The sequence below is a fragment of the Grampus griseus genome, assembly GCF_964374135.1.
Source record: "Grampus griseus genome assembly, chromosome: 12".
NCBI classification, from domain to species: domain Eukaryota; kingdom Metazoa; phylum Chordata; class Mammalia; order Artiodactyla; family Delphinidae; genus Grampus; species Grampus griseus.
The window spans coordinates 59,957,846-59,974,768 of record NC_139006.1 but is presented as its reverse complement, the minus strand read 5'-3'; positions in this window follow the sequence as shown (position 1 = coordinate 59,974,768).

Sequence of the window (16,923 nt, the reverse complement as noted above, 5' to 3'; positions counted from 1 at the left end):
ACAGATGGGCAAATTGAGACCAGGAAACACAATTGTTTTATACATGGAAACACAATTGTTATATTTTATCTCAAGGTGTCTGGTTTCAGGTTTAGTTATCTTTACACAATACCAATCTTTAATATAACTATTATTCTTTCATTTTCTTCTAACCTGACACCTTCATGAGTCTATCAGTTAAATTGGTCCATTTAAGATTTAGATATACTATATACCATTTAGTTATGAAATTCAACACAAATAGGGGAACCAGACCGTTATGGAAAAGCTCCAGACTGTGGCATCAGGAAATTATTTGCTCTTCATCCTGTGCCATATATTTATGACATTGTTCTGTGACTATCATAGGTGGGAGGAAATAGGACAAAAGAATTGAAGAATATAAGCAAATTTTAGTTCACACTGTCATCACCTTGAATGCTCCTCTTTTGTAAGACTATGTTGGAACAATGGAAAGAAATCTGGACTCAGACCAAGGAGTCTAAGGTGCTCATCTTTCTACACGTCTAATGGGATCTATACATCTATGAACAAGACATTTAGCCTCACTGGATCTTGATTGTAATATAGAATATCATCAAATTTCAGGATGTGTTCATAGTTTAGGGTCTAAGCAACAGGCAAATACTGTGAGTTTTTTATGAATCTCCTGATTCACTTTTAATCTAAAAAAGTCACAATTCATAGAGCACCCTATAAGAAGACTTAAGCTTTAGCAAAACTGAGTTGTAGGATTGTCTTTGAGGGTCTACACCTCTACTTTCTGAATCACACCTTCTGGCACCATTCTCCTTCCATCATCTTCCTGTACATTCATTAACCTCCCAAGACTATTTCACTCCTTCACCTAAGCCTCCTCTATTATAAATCTTCTCCCTCCTTCCCTATTTCTTCATGACAGTTAATAGGGAACTATTAGAAGCCCCTTATTGCAAAACTCCTGATGTAATGAAGTGTTGACTCTCATTGGGATGAGCAATGTTGAAATCAGAAATATGAGTAACGGACCAAAAAACATTCATTTAGTTTTCTCTCCAGATCAAGTTTGTAGCTAAGGTAGAGTCTTGGTAGTAGATAGAGGAGGACATTTTCCTGTTCACATCTGAGAAGGTTTGTCAGCCAGTGGGAAAGACCTCAAACTTGTTCTTCTCACCTCTCTCCTTTCTGAGACATACATCTCCAGTATATCCAGAATTTAAGAAACACAGGGCTTCTGCACTTGTAGGAACCCCACTTACAAAATTAAGTTATTTTGAGGTCAAGTTTTTGCTTTGAGAGGTTTCAAGAGTAACTGGGAAATTTTACTATTACTTTAACACATTAAAAAAATAACCTCAAAGCCCTTTATAGCTCTCTTCCTACAGTCTATTACAGCTTATATTCTCTTGCCATATCAAACTTCTTAACATAGAACTTTATTTTATCATTTCATTGATATCTGCAAAGATTTTCTGTTGTCAATTACATGAAATCTGGAGATCAAGCCTCTTTGTAACCTTTCTGGCCAGATTCATCTCCCACTACCCTTCTCTGTTTAATCTACTAGTTTTGCTGAATAAATGTCCTGTTTCCTCTTCTTTGCCTTTGTTTATGTTCTTTCCTATATTTGTAATCACCTCTCTCATTATTTTCATATATTAAGAAATTATTTTATCTTTATGAGTCCCAGATTTTACTCATCTGTAAATAGGAGTAATAATACTACCAACTCAGGATTGTTGATATACACAACACTGATAAGAGGAATACTTGGCATCTGCTGACTGTTTATTATAGTGTTGTCATTGTCATCATCATCATCAAAATATTAGCCACATTTAAATAACATTAACACTTCCATGAATCTTTTCAACATGTATTTCACCAGCTCTCCTTACCCTGCACAATGGATATATTCTATACTTATTTTGAGTCACAATGAAATTTGATCCTATTTCTTTTATGCCCTACCTTGAATTGCATATGTGTTGGCTTCTTCAGGTCAAGGTTGTCTTTTTCACATCTGTTGCTCTGTCAGAATCCACACAAGTTGACTAATAAATATGGCTTTCAAAAGTCTCAAAGCCATGATCTGTGGTTCATGTCCCTGCTGGCAAGGTATCCACCCAAGGTTTCCTAATTGTTTCTGATTGTGAAATGTTGCTCTTCTAAGCAGTCTGAAGAACCATCTCTAGCTCAGTGAAATCACCTCTTCTTGGGTTATCTGTTTTCTGGGATACCTTTCTTGCTTACTACATGCTTTCATACTTACTCACACTTGCTTATCATGCTTGTTCATAGAGTTTATCTCATTTTAAAATAAAGTCTTATGTTATATCTTTCTCAAGCCACTTCAGCCCCCTCTCAACTCCCACTGTGCCCCTAGTTCTCAAATGTACAACTCTCTTTTGTCTCAATACTTAACACATCATAGATATGAATACCTATTGAGTTGAAGCAATAATCATTATAATAGCCAGTATTTATTGAAGACATGTATCTGTCTGGCACAATGTGATATATCTTATTTAATCCTTACAACTCTGTTCCAAGTATAAAGAACGCCCTTCAGAAGTGGATTCTGTGACTCAAAGAGAAATAAAATACATTGCCAAGGTAATAAAGCTGGTGACAGAGTTGAATTCTCACTATATATCTGCTTCCAAATTCTGTGCTTTTGATGGCTCTGCTCTCCTGCCTCTAAATAAATGACACATAGGAGAATTTAAAAATTATATTTCAAATATGTGAGTTCCAAGTGTTTTTGACATAGTGCACAATTGTGTCAAAAACATGTTTTTACTGATGTTAAAAGAAACCCATGCTCGTGTTTGTGATGAATTCTAAAACCGTTAGCATTTTGGTAGCATATATTTGGGGCCTGAATGACTTGTCAGTGCCTCTTTAATAAGATCACTGTTTTTTTCTTCAGACTGAATCTCATTGTCTCTAATCACGGGTTTTACTTGTATGTATAGCTTTCAGTCTTCAATTTTCCTAAATGTCAGACGGATATAAATGTAAGACTCAATTGCTCAGCTCGAGGTTTTGTGTCTTGATGGACAGTTAGGTTAGGGGGAGGCAGAGAGAATGCCTTAGGATTGGGTTTCATGCTAATTTTGTGGGTATTTTGACAAATAAGAACTTAAGTATATTTTTTCTCTTGTTTGTTTCAAGTATAAATATCTTCAGGGAAACTGAAATGAAAAGAAAAACACTTAACCCCATGGTTTCAAAGCAGAGACAAATTATCTCAAGGTAGAGCCTGACCAGGTCACATATAATGACTGAGTTAAAGCCTTTTTTTCTAGATTAATATCAATGCTGACTAGAGGAACTGTGTGCTTTCAATACAAAAAAGATCAAATTAGGAAAGCACGTTGGCGTTTTCTAAAAACTCACTATTCCTTATGCCCAGATGATGTAGGTATAATTGCACCTAGGCAGTGCAATTAAAGAATCACTGTGGAGACTCTGTCCAGGCAAAATATATTCCTCCCTCTTCCGTAACAGTGTTGAAAGTCCAATTTTAGAGACCGAAGCTTCTTGTTTAAATAATTAGCCTCCCAGGTTCTTTACTACTGTAGAACAAATTTAGAGGAGGACTTGAGGATTGAAACTTTTTGGATTCATTATTATTTTACTGGAAACTAGTTTCTCAGGGCTTCTCTTGACAAACAGTTGAATGTTGGAGATGGGAAAGAGAGGTGGAGCTTTCTCAGTTGTTTGTATTTGTGTTTAAATATTGGGGGTAAGGAGAAGTCAAACGTGGTTTGGGCACTCTTCCTGGGCTTTATTAAAAGGATAAGAAGTTCTGGGCACATGGTAAGGTTGAAGACATAGGAGTGTTAACTGATAAAAGCATACATCTTTCAGTCTCCACTTCCAGAGAGTTAGCACTTTGTATTGTTACAGTCACCTATGTCAGGTTGGATTGGCTAACATGTTATCCAGGGCCATTGTGCTGGTATAGGTATTTCTAGTTTATGCCACCTTGAGGAAGACAATGCAGCCACAAAGTCCTGGAAAGTCTCAGAGTTTTTGGTACCTGATGCCGTGTCTCCTCTTCCTCTCAGTTGCTCTGACCAGCTAAGGAGTTAACTAATTTGTTGAAAGACACAGAGACATTCAACAAGACAGTAGAGTCTTTATTATAAATGTCATCACTTACTTCTCTCTTCCATAATTATTGCCTGAATTAAAAATGAATTATATTTGTGGGGTGTAATTTCAGAATTGCCCTCACATTAATTTTTTCAGTTGATAAAGACTTTCACACAGTATATACTTCTTATGTTTGAAGCTCAATTTCCTTATTTTTAAAATAATTTGTTGACTAAATGAGCTCTGCAGTTCTTTTTATAGTAGCATTAATAATTTACATTCTAAATGTGTGCATACACAAGTCTGATTACTCTGGTCCCAGGCAACCTTAAAGAACCAATATTTACGGGTACTCAAGGGAGCCGAGATTTCATGAGAAACTTTATGTAATGTACTCTTTCAACTTGACTTTTGCATTTAAAAAATGCACCAATAAAAAGGATAGTTATAATATGCATACAAGTTTCTGCTTGTTGGAATAAATAGAAGGAATGTTGTGATGTGTGCTCTAGAGAAACCTATATCAATTTTTATACACTTCAGGGAATGCCTCAGCCTCAGAAAGCCAACTTGTCCAAGGTTTACATTCCTTCTGAGGGTGTGCAACATCCAAAGACTGGTCAATATAAGAGTATGAAAGGCTTGGTCATATTAGTCAAACAGGGGACAAGTCTGAAGTGCCATTATAGTTCCACAACTTTCTATGGGCTTGGCCAAGACTATCAGTGATCTTGTATTGCAGATATATTTTTCCTTCTGCACAATCTCACTTCCTTCTTCTCCTTTCCAAAAGTGATTTTACCAAAATAAGCATAATAAATGCAAACCTCTGTCTCAATATCAGCTTTCCAGAATATCCAACCTAAAATATCTATGTTTCAGCACATTTCATCATTGTCCTCTCCTGGGGAGTGAGTCTGGGACACACAAGAACCAAGCAGCTCTCTCCATCCAATGGAAAGAATTATAGTCAGCCCAGCACTCCATTCTACATCTGGCTGATTCCTGCCTACACATCATCGACTCTCCCTCACTGTCCTAATTTCAGTTTCTTAGTTTTAGATAATAAGAAAAAATGCCATGATAAAAAGTAAATATACTGCACCTGGCAGATGTCAAAAGATCAAGTTTGGCCTTTGATTTTATTATTTGTGACAAGGCATTAGAATGTAATTAACTTTTTAAGTTTATGCCAATGATTGTCATTCAGAATTAACAAATGAACCAGGAAAAAACTCTAAATGCCTGCTGACTCTCATTTGGGTATGTCCTGGGGTATAGGAAACATATCATTTATTTCAATCATGAAAACTATTGACCTATTTCCCATTTCATCAACTCATTCCCTTCTTTACAGAATTTCTGCCTAAATGATTATTTTAAAAGGTCTTTGTTGTTTGGCCTCACTGTACTTGAATTTGGTATAAGAGAGTCTCATGCTGTAGCTCTTTGGTACCTGCCAAGACTTTGAATAACTTTTTCCTATGCATGAAGATCATAGAGCGAAATGAGCTTGCTTGATCAAAGGCCTGTCACATTGTTGTTGTTGTTGTTTTTTAATAGTTTTTATTTCTTGCTTACTAAGAGTCAGGTGTCATCCTTGATACTGGTGTGTAGATGATGGCCATGATCAAATCAGTCCCTTCCTTTGCTGAGCTTAGAGTCTAATGGAAGAGGCAGACAAACAAATAGGTTATTGTAACCTCATTAGATTAGATTAGAACCTAGTAGGTCAGAGTGTTCTTAGGATTGGGGAAAAGGTATGAAACAGTGCTTTGTAGGTCAGAGATTCCATTTATCCAACCTTCCTGCATGGGTGCTTACTGAAATGGTCATTTTGTTTTTCTCCAAGTGTCAGGAAAAAGACTGCTGGCAACAGGCTGCTGAAATCATGCAAACTGGGAAACCAACTCCCATGGCATTTGGTGATCTAGAGCAGGCCCAGATCTAATTCAGTTTACATTGTAAAGGAAAGTGAAGCTTCCAGTGCCACAAGGAGATGAGGGCTCCTCATAGAAGGTTCTTAAGGTATTTAATGGAATTCAGATCTTTTTATTCCAAATTAAAACTTTTCTTAAACTTCCACATTCTACGTTACCTCAGTTTTGAGCAATGTCTGTTTTTATTGGGAATCTTCAAATATTCAGTCCTGTGCCTTGTGTATTGAGACATTCAAAAGAAAGAAAAGGTATGGGCTGCACCCAATAAAACCTTATAGTTTTGAAGATAAGCCAAGATGGCGGAGTAAGAAGATGCTGAGCTCGCTTCCTTTCACAAGCAGACCACAACTACAACTATTTACAGAACAACTATCTATGTAAAAGACCAGAACCCACCAGAAAAGACCTTCTTCAACTAAAGATATAAAGAAGGAACCACAATGAAATGAGTAGGAGGGGCAGAATTGCAATACAGTCAAGTCCATAACTCCGGGTGGGCAATCCACAAAAGGGAGAATTACAATTTCAGAGATTCTGTCCAAAGAATGAGGGGTCTGAGTCTCACATCAGACTCCCCAGCCTGGGGGTCCTGCACTGGGAAGATGAGACCCCAGAACATTTGGCTTTAAAGGCCAGTGAAGCTTACTTTTAGGAGTACCAGAGGGCTGGAGAAATTATAGACTATGCTTAAAGGAGGCACACAAAATCTCAAAGGCTCTGGGACCTAGGGCAGAGAAGTAATTTGAAAGGAGCCTGGGTCAGACCTAGCTGCTGATCTGGAGAGTCTCCTGGAGAGGCAGGAGGAAATTGCAGCTTATCTTGGGGACATAGACACTGGCAGCAGGCATTTTGGGGAGCTTGTTCTACCACATGGACACTGCTGCTTGTAAGCACCATTTTGAAATCCTCCCTCTAGCTTATAAGCCTCAGAACCTGGCCCTACCCCTGCCGGACAGCCTGTAGACCTAAGTACTGGGATGCCTCTGTGTGAGAACACAGCTCCTCCTACCAGCAGACAAGCTGCCTTAAGATACTCTGAGCTCACAGCCACCCCTGAACATGACCCTGCCCACCAGAGGGCCTAGGATCTGGCCCCACATACTAGTTCACAGGCACTAGACTCAGGACCTCTAGGCCTCTGCAGGAAAAGACCTTGGGACTCAGCTCCACACCAAGTAGACAGGTGCCAGCCCCAGAATCTTTCACCCTGCCCACCAGTGAGCCAACTGTAGCCACAGGACCAGTTCCACTCATAAGTAGGCAGACACCAGCTACAAGACAAACATAGTCTCACAGCCTATGGACCCAGCTCACCCACCAGTAAGCTAGATCTTGCCATTGGACCTGCTGGGTCCTGGCCTTACCCACAGGTGAGACTACTCTAGCCTGAGGACCAACATCACCCACCAGTGGGTGGATACCTGCTATAGGAAAAACACAGCCCCCACAGCCTGAAGACCAAACCCATACACCAGCAGGCCAGCACCAGCCCTGGGAACAGCTGGGCCCTAACCCTGCCAACTAGCAGGCCAACACAAGCATCAGGACACCCTGGATGCTGCAGGCAGCTGTGTCAGGAACTGGCTCTACCCACAGGCAGTCTAACCAGCTCTGAGACCTCTGGTTCCTGTAGCCAGACCCTAGGACCTGGCTCTGTCCACCAGTGTACCAGCACTAGGCCCAGGACTAGGCTTCACCCACTAGTGGGTGGGCACCAGAGCTGTCAGCTCCTGGACCCCAACCCCACACACAAATGAGTCAGCACTGGCCCTGGGGATCCCTGCATTTCTGCATCCAGGTGCCTCATGACCTGGCCCTGCCAACCACTGTCCAGCAGCCTCTGCACAATGCAGTCAGATAGAGAGCCAACTAAGCCTATCAGACAGCCCATAGAGGTGAGCCAACCACAATAAAAGGACTCACAAAGCCCACATAGGGGTCACACTTAGATCATATAGATCTGGTGTTGAGAGAGGAATGTGTATAGGATGTAGGGTCTTTTGTAGGGGAACTACAAAAGACCACATCTCCAAGGCCAGGAAGCAGAACCAACATACCAGATACATAGAAATAAAAACAGCAAGTTAGGCAAAATGAGGCAACAGACGAACATGTTCTAAATGAAGAAACAAGATACAACCCAGAAGAAGAACTAAGTGAAGTGGAAATAGGCAATCTACCTGAGAAAGAGTTCAGGCTAATGATTGTAAAGGTATTCAAAGAACTCAGGAAAAGAACGGATGCACAGAGCAAGAAATTAGAAGTATTTTGAAAAAGAGTTAAAAGATATAAAGAATAACCAGAGATAAATAATACAATAACTGAAATGAAAAATACACTAGAAGAAATCAACTGTAGACTATATGATACAGAGGAATGGATCAGCAAGCTGGAATACAGTGTATTGGAAATCACTGATGCTGAAGAGAGATAAGAATGAAAAGAAATTAGGACAGTTTAAGAGACCTCTGGGACAACATCAAGTGCACTAATATTTACATTATAAGGGTACTAGAAGGAAAAGAGAGAGAGAAAGAGACAGAGAAAATATTTAAGATGTAATAGATGAAAACTTCCCTAACTTGGGAAAGGAAACAGACATCCATGTCCAGGAAGCACAGAGAGTCCCATACCAGATTAACCCATAGAGGACCATACAAAGATACACTGTAATATTTTTTAAATGGCAAAAAGTAAAGATAGGGAATATTAAAAGTGGCAAGTGAAAAGCAACAAGTTTAGTACAAGGGAAATCCCATAGGGCTATCAACTGACTTTTCAGCAGAAATTCTGCAGACCAGAAGGGAGTGCCATGATATATTTAGAGAGATGAAAGGGAAAAACATACGACCTAGAATAGCCAGCAAGGCTCTTATTCAGATTTGAAGAAATCAAAAGTTTTACAGACAAGCAAAAGCTAAAAAGGTTCAGCACCACCAAACCAGCTTTACAAAAAATGTTAAAGGGGCTTCTCTAAGCAAAAAAGAAAAGACCACAACTAAACATGAAAATTATGAAAGGAAAAATCTAATTGATAAAATCAAATATACAGTAAATGCAATAAATCATCCACACACAAAGCTGGTAGGAAGGTTAGAAGATGAAAGTAGTAAGATTATGTATACCCACAGTAAACAGTTAAGGGACACACAAAATAATTCAATGTAAAATATGTTGTTAAAACCAGTAATGGTGAGGGGAGGAGAGTACAAATGCAGGGTTGTTAAATGCATATAAAAGTAAAAGTCCACGGGCTTCCTTCTTGGTGCAGTGGTTAAGAATCCACCTGCCAATGCAAGGGACATGGGTTCAAGCTCTGGTCCAGGAAGATCCCACATGCTGTGGAGCAACTAAGCCCATGTGCCACAACTACTGAGCCTGCACTCTAGAGCCCTTGAGCCACAGCTACCAAAACCCATGCCCTAGAGACCATGTTCCCACAAGAGAAGTCACCACAATGAGAAGCCTGTGCACCACAACAAAGAGCAGCTCCCACTGGTCACAACTAGAGAAAGTTCATGTGCAGCAACGAAGACCCAAAGCAGCCAAAAATAAAGAAAAGAAAAGAAAAGAAAAGAAGAATCCAGCAACTTAAAACAATCATGCATATATATAGATTGCTATATATAAACCTCATGGTAACCACAAACCAAAAATCTGTAATAGATACACACACACAAAAAAGAAAAGAATCTGAACAAAACACTAAAGATAGTCATCAAATCATATGATAAGAGAACAAAAGAAGAAGAAAGGAACAAAAAAGAACTACAAAATCAAGCCAAAAACAATTAACAAAATGGCAATAATAATATATAAATAAATAATTAAAAGTAAATGGACTAAATGTTCCAATCAATAAGCATAAGGTGGCTGAGGAAATGAGAAAAGTACAAAGAGAAGAGAGGAGAGGAGAGGCAAGTAGAGAGATTTATTTTAATGAATTAGCAGTCGGATTGCAGAGGCTTGGTAAATCCAGATTCAGCTTGGTTGACTGGGAGGGTGGAGACCCAGGGAAGAGCAGCAGTTTGAGTCCAAAAGCTGTCTGATGGCAGAAGTTCAGCTTACTCAGAGGAGTTCTAGGGTCTCCCATGATGTTTAAATGAGTGAGTGAAAGAAAAGAGGAAGTTTGGAAGTTTTGAACATTAGCTGCCTTGGACTCTTTGCTTTGCACCCTGCAATAAATGCTGCACCACAATCTGGTGTCAAAAGATTGGCTTTACTGCTTGTGACCAGTGGACTCAAGTTTGTTTCAGTAATATTAGTGCATTTATCTCAATTCTTCTGCCTCCAATTTTTTTCAAGCCAAGCGTCAAAAAATCAAATTAGAAGATGAAGATAAGATGGCAGAGTATAAGGACTTGAGCTTACCTCTTCTTATGAACACCAAAATCACAACTAACTGCTGAACAACCATTGACAAAATCTCCCCCCCACAAAACCCTGTTGGAACCTACCAAAAAAGATACCCTACACTGAAAGACAAAGAAGAAGTCACAGTGAGATGGTAGGAGGGGTGCAATTGTGATAAAATTAAATACCACTCCCACTGGGTGTGTAGCCCACAAACAAGAAAATAATTATACCACAGCAGTCCACCCACAGTAGTGAAAGTTGTGAGCCCCACATCAGACTGCCCAGCCTGGGGGTGTAGCAATGGGAGGAGGAGCCCCCAGAGAATCTGTTTTTGAAGACCAGTGAGGTTTGATCACAGGAATTCCACAGAAGTGGGGGAAACAGAAACTCCACTTTTGGAGGGTACACACAAGATCTCATGCACACCAGGACCCAGTGAAAGCAGTGAACTCATAAGAGATGGGGCCATACCTACCTAATAGCATTGGAGAGTCTCCTACAGAGGCAGAGGTTGGCTGTGGCTCACTGCAGGGACAAAGACACTAGTGGTTGTAGTTCTGGGGAATATTCATTGGCGTGAGCTCTCCTAGAGGCCGTGATTTTCTCCCCAAGACTTGGCCTAACTCAACAGCCTGTAGGCTTCAGTAGTGGGACACCTCAGACCAAACAACCAATGGGGCAGGAACACAGCTGCACTCATCAGCAGACAGGCTGCTTAAAGTTTTCCTAAGCAGGGCCATTCCCATATGAGGGAAAAGAACTAGCTTCACACACCAGTGGACAGGAATCAGTCCCTCTTACCAGTAAGCCTGCACAAGCCTCTTAGACAGCCTCATCCACCAGGGGGCAAACAGCAGAAGCAAGAACTACAACCATGTAGCCAGGAAAACAGAAACCACAATCACAAAAAGTTAGACAAAATGAGATAGCAGAGAAATATGTCCCAGATGAAGGAATAAGATAAAACCCCAAAAGAACAACTAAGTCAACAGGAGATAGGCAATCTACCCAAAAAAGAATTCAGTGTAATGACAGTAAAGATGATCCAAGATCTCAGAAAAAGAGTAGAGGCACAGATCCAGAAGATACAAGAAATGTTTAATAGATACCTAAGAGAATGAGAAAAAAAAAAAAAAAAGAGATGAACAATTCAATAACTGAAAGGAAAAATACACTAGAAAGAATCATTACCAGAATAACTGAGGCAGAAGAAGAGATAAGTGAGCTGGAGGACTGAATGATGGAAATCACTGCCACAGAACAGAATAAAGAAAAAAGAATGAAAAGAAATGAGGACAGCCTAAGAGAATTCTGGGACAACATTAAATGCACCAACATTCAAATGATATGGGTCCCAGAAGGGGAAGAGAGAGAAAAAGGACCTGAGAAAATATGTGAACAGATAATAGCTGAAAACTTCCCTAACATAAGGAAGAAAACAGTCACACAAGTCCAGGAAATGGAGAGAGTCCCAAGCAGGATAAACTCAAAGAGGAACAATAGTAATCAAATTGAAAAAATGAAAGACAAAGAGAAAATATTAAAAGCAACAAGGGAAAAGCCACTAATAAACTACAAGGGAATTCCCATAACATTATCAGTTGATTTCTCAACAGAAACTCTGCAGGCCAGAAAGGAGTGGCATGATATATTTAAAGAGATGAAAGGGAAGTACCTACAACCAGGAATGCTCTACCCAGCAAGATAATCAACCGCATTCAATGGAGAAAATAAAAGGTTTACAGATAAGTAAAAGCTAAAAGAATTCAGCACCACCAGGGCAGATTTGCAACACATGCTAAAGGAACATCTCTAGGAGGAAAAGGAAAGGACATAGCTAGAAACAATAAAATTATGAATGGATAAACTAACCAGTAAAGGCAAACATACAGTAAAGGTAGGAAACTATCCATGCACAAATGTGATATGAAAACCAGCAATTGTGAGAAGAAGAGAGCACACATAATAAACAAATCTCAAATTTACTAGAAGGAACAAAATTATAAAGATCAGAGCAGAAATAAATGAAGTAAAAACTGAAAGAAACATAGAAACTGTAATTGAAATTAAGAGCTGGTTCTTCAAAAACATAAGCAAAATTGGTAAAGCATTAGCCTGACTCATCAAGAAAAAGAGAGAGGAGTCAAATCAATAAAATCAGAAATAAAAAAGAAGTTATAACCAACACCACAGAAATACAAAGGATTATGAGATTACTATGAAAAACTATATGCCAATAAAATAACAACCTAGAAGAGTGAACAAATTCCTAGAAATGTACAATCTCCCAAGACTGAATAAGGAAGAAATAGAAAATGTGAACAAACTAATTACCAATAATGAAATTAAATCAGTAATACAAAAACTATCAATGAACAAATTTCAGGACCAGATGGCTTCACATGTGAATTCTACCAAACATTTATGGAAGAAATAATACCTATCCTTCTCAAATTATTCCAAAAATTGAAGAGAAAGGAAAGCTTCCAAACTCATGTGTGAGGCCAGAATCACCCTGATACCAAAACCAAAGATATCACATATACAAAATAACTACAGGCCAATATCACTGATGAACATAGATGCAAAAATCCTCAACAAAATATCTGCACATCGGATCCAACAATACATTAAAAGGATCATAAACCATGATGAAGTGGGGTTTACCCCAGGGATGCAAGGAGTTTTCAATATCTGCAAATCAAACAATATGGTATATCACATTAATGAATTGAAGTATAAGACCCATATGATCATTTCAATAGATACAGAAAAAAGCTTTGGCAAAATTCAACATCCATTTATGATAAAAACTCTCCAGAAAGTGGGTATAGAGGGAGCTTACCTCAACATAATAAAGGTCATATTTGATAAGCCCATGGCTAACATCACACTCACTAGTAAAAAGCTGAAATAAGTCAGACGCAGAAAGACAAATACTGTTTGATATCACTTACTTGTGGACTCTAAAAAATATCATCCACTAGTAGGGACTTCCCTGGTGGAGCAGAGGTTAAGAATCCACCTGTCAATTCAGGGGACATGGGTTCAATCCCTGGTCTGGGAAGATCCCACATGCCATGGAGCAACTAAATCCATGCACCACAACTACTGAAGCCCACATGCCTAGAGCCCATGCTCTGCAACAAGAGGAGCCACTGCAATGAGAAGCCCATGCACCGCAACAAATCTGCCACAAGAAGAAAGAAGCCCGTGTACAGCAACAAAGACCCAATAAGCCAAAAAAATAGAATTAAAAAAACCTGCTAGTAAATATAACAAAAAGAAACAGACTCAGAGAGGTAGAGAACAAACTAGTGATTATCAATGGGGAGAGGTAAGGGGATGGGACAAGACTGGGATAGGTGATTAAGAGGTACAAACTACTATGTATAAAATAAAGAAGCTACAATTATATATCATATGGCACAGGGATTATAGCCAATATTTTATTATAATTATAAATGAAATATAACTTTTAAAAACTGTGAATCAATATGTTGTACACCTAAAACTTATATAATATTTTAAATGAAGTACACCTCAATTAAAAAAAAAAACTTAAAGTTTTGTTCAGGGAGGAATATTATAGAATGTTAAAAAAATCTGTCACCAAAATAGATAAAAGATAAATTTATATATGGATATATAAATTTATGGATATATAAATATATGGATATATAAATTTATATATGGATAATATAAAAGTAATATTATTTACTTTCACATGTTAGCAGTAGCTTGGTATTATGAAAACAGCCAGCACTGTGCCACCTACTGTCCTTCTACCAGGGATTCTCTCCCATTCTTTGCCTAACTTCTATTCATTTTCAGCAGGTATCACCTGCTCCACGGATACTTCCCTGATTTCAATAACACCTTTTCCTTTCCTCACCTCTGCATAAATTCTCTTGCTCTGTCCTGCATAGCTGTATAATCCCACATGTAAATTTGTTTAAACATCTTTATTAGAGTATAATTGCTTTACAATGTTGTGTTAGTTTTTGTATAACAAAGTGAACTAGCTATATGTATATGTATATATATATATTCCATACCCCTCCCTCTTGCATCTCCCTCCCATCCCACCACTCTAGGTGGTCACAAAGCACTGAGCTGATCTCCCTGTGCTATGCAGCTGCTTCCCAATAGCTATCTATTTTAGATTTGGTAGTGTATATATGTCAATGCTACTCTCTCACTTCATCCCAGCTTACCCTTCCCCCCTCCATATCCCCAAGTCCATTCTCTACATCTGTATCGTTACTCCTGTCCTGACTCTACGTTCACCAGAACCATTTTTTTTTTACATTCCATATATGTGTGTTAGCATACAGTATTTGTTTTTCTCTTTCTGAGTTACTTCACTCTGTATGACAGACTCTAGGCACATCCACCTCACTACAAATAATTCAATTTCATTTCTTTTTATGGCTGAGTAATATTCCATTGTATATATGTGCCACATCTTTTTCATCCATTCATCTGTTAATGGACAATTAGGTTGCTTCCATGTCCTGGCTATTGTAAATAGTGCTGCAATGGACACTGTGGTACATGACTCTTTTTGAATTATGGTTTTCTCAGGGTATATGCCCTGAAGTGAGATTGCTGGGTTATATGGTAGTTTGATTTTTAGTTTTTTAAGGAAACTCCATACTATTTTCCATAGTGGTTGTATCAATTTACATTCCCACCAACAGTGCAAAAGTGTTCCCTTTTCTCCACACCCTCTCCAACATTCATTGTAGATTATTTGATGATGGCCATTCTGACTGGTGTGAGGTGATACCTCATTGAAGTTCTGATTTGCATTTCTCTAATAATTAGTGATTTTGAGCAACCTTTCATGTTTTTGTTGGCAATCTTCTTTAGAGAAATGTCTATTTAGGTTTTCTGCCCATTTTTTTGTTTGGGTTGTTTGTTTTTTTGATATTGACCTGCATGAGCTGCTTATATATTTTGGAGATTAATCCTTTGTCAGTTGCTTCATTTGCAAACATTTTCTCCCATTCTGAGGGTTGTCTTTTTGTCTTGCTTATGGTTTCCTTTGCTATGCAAAAGCTTTTAAGTTTCATTAGGTCCCATTTGTTTATTTTTGTTCTTACTTCCATTTCTCTAGGAGGTGGGTCAGAAAAGATCTTGCTGTGATTTAAGCTCTGCCTATGTTTTCTTCTATGAGTTTTATAGTGTCTGGCCTTACATTTAGGTCTTTAATCCTTTTTTTTTTTTTTGTGGTATGTGGGCCTCTCACTGTTGTACCTTCTCCCATTGCAGAGCACAGGTTCTAGATGTGTAGGCTCAGTGGCCATGGCTCACGGGCCTAGCTGCTCCGTGGCATGTGGGATCTTCTCAGACCAGGGCACCAACCCATGTTCCCTGCATCGGCAGGTGGACTCTCAACCACTGTGCCACCAGGGAAGCCCGAATCCATTTTGTGTTTATTTTTGTGTTTGGTGTTAGGGAGTGTTCTAATTTCATTCTTTTCCATGTAGCTGTCCACTTTTCCCAGTACCACTATTGAAGAGGCTGTCTTTCTTCCATTTCATATTCTTGCCTCCTTTATCAAAAATAAAGTGACCATATGTGTGTGGGTTTATCTCTGGGCTTTCTATCCTGTTCCATTGATCTATATTACTGTTTTTGTGCCAGTACATACTGTCTTGATTGCTGTAGCTTTGTAGTATAGTCTGAAGTCAGGGAGCCTGATTACTCCAGCTCCGTTTTTCTTTCTCAGGATTGCTTTGGCTATTCGGGGTCTTTTGTGTTTCCATACGAATTGTGAAATATTTTGTTCTAGTTCTGTGAAAAATGCCAGTGGTAGTTTGGTGAGGATTGCATTGAATCTGTAGTTTGCTTTGGGTAGTGTAGTCATTTTCACAATGTTGATTATTCTAATCCAAGAACATGTTATAACTCTATCTGTTTGTATCATCTTTAATTTCTTTCATCAGTGTGTTATAGTTTTCTGCATATAGGTCTTTTGTCTCCTTAGGTAGGTTTATTCCTAGGTATTTTATTCTTTTTGTTGCAATGCTAAATAGGAGTGTGTCCTTAATTTCTCTTTCAGATTTTTCATCTATAGTGTATAGGAATACAAGAGATTTCTCTGCATTAATTTTTTATCCTACTACTTTACCAAATTCATTGATTAGCTCTATTAGTTTTGTGGTAGCATTCTTAGGATTCTTTATGTATAGTATCATGTCGTCTGCAAACAGTGACAGCTTTATTTCTTATTTTTTGATTTGGATTCCTTTTATTTCTGTTTTTTCTCTGATTGCTATGGCTAAAACTTCCAAAACTATGTTGAATGAAAGTGTTGATAGTGGACATCCTTGTCTTGTTCCTGATTTTAGAGGAAATCTATCAGTTTTTCACCATTGAGAATGATGTTAGCTGTGTGTTTGTCATATATAGCCTTTATTATTTGAGGTAGGTTCCCTTTATGCCTACTTTCTCTAGAGTTTTTATCATAAATGGTGTTGTATTTTGTCAAAAGCTTTTTCTGCATCTATTGAGATGACATTATGATTTTTATCCT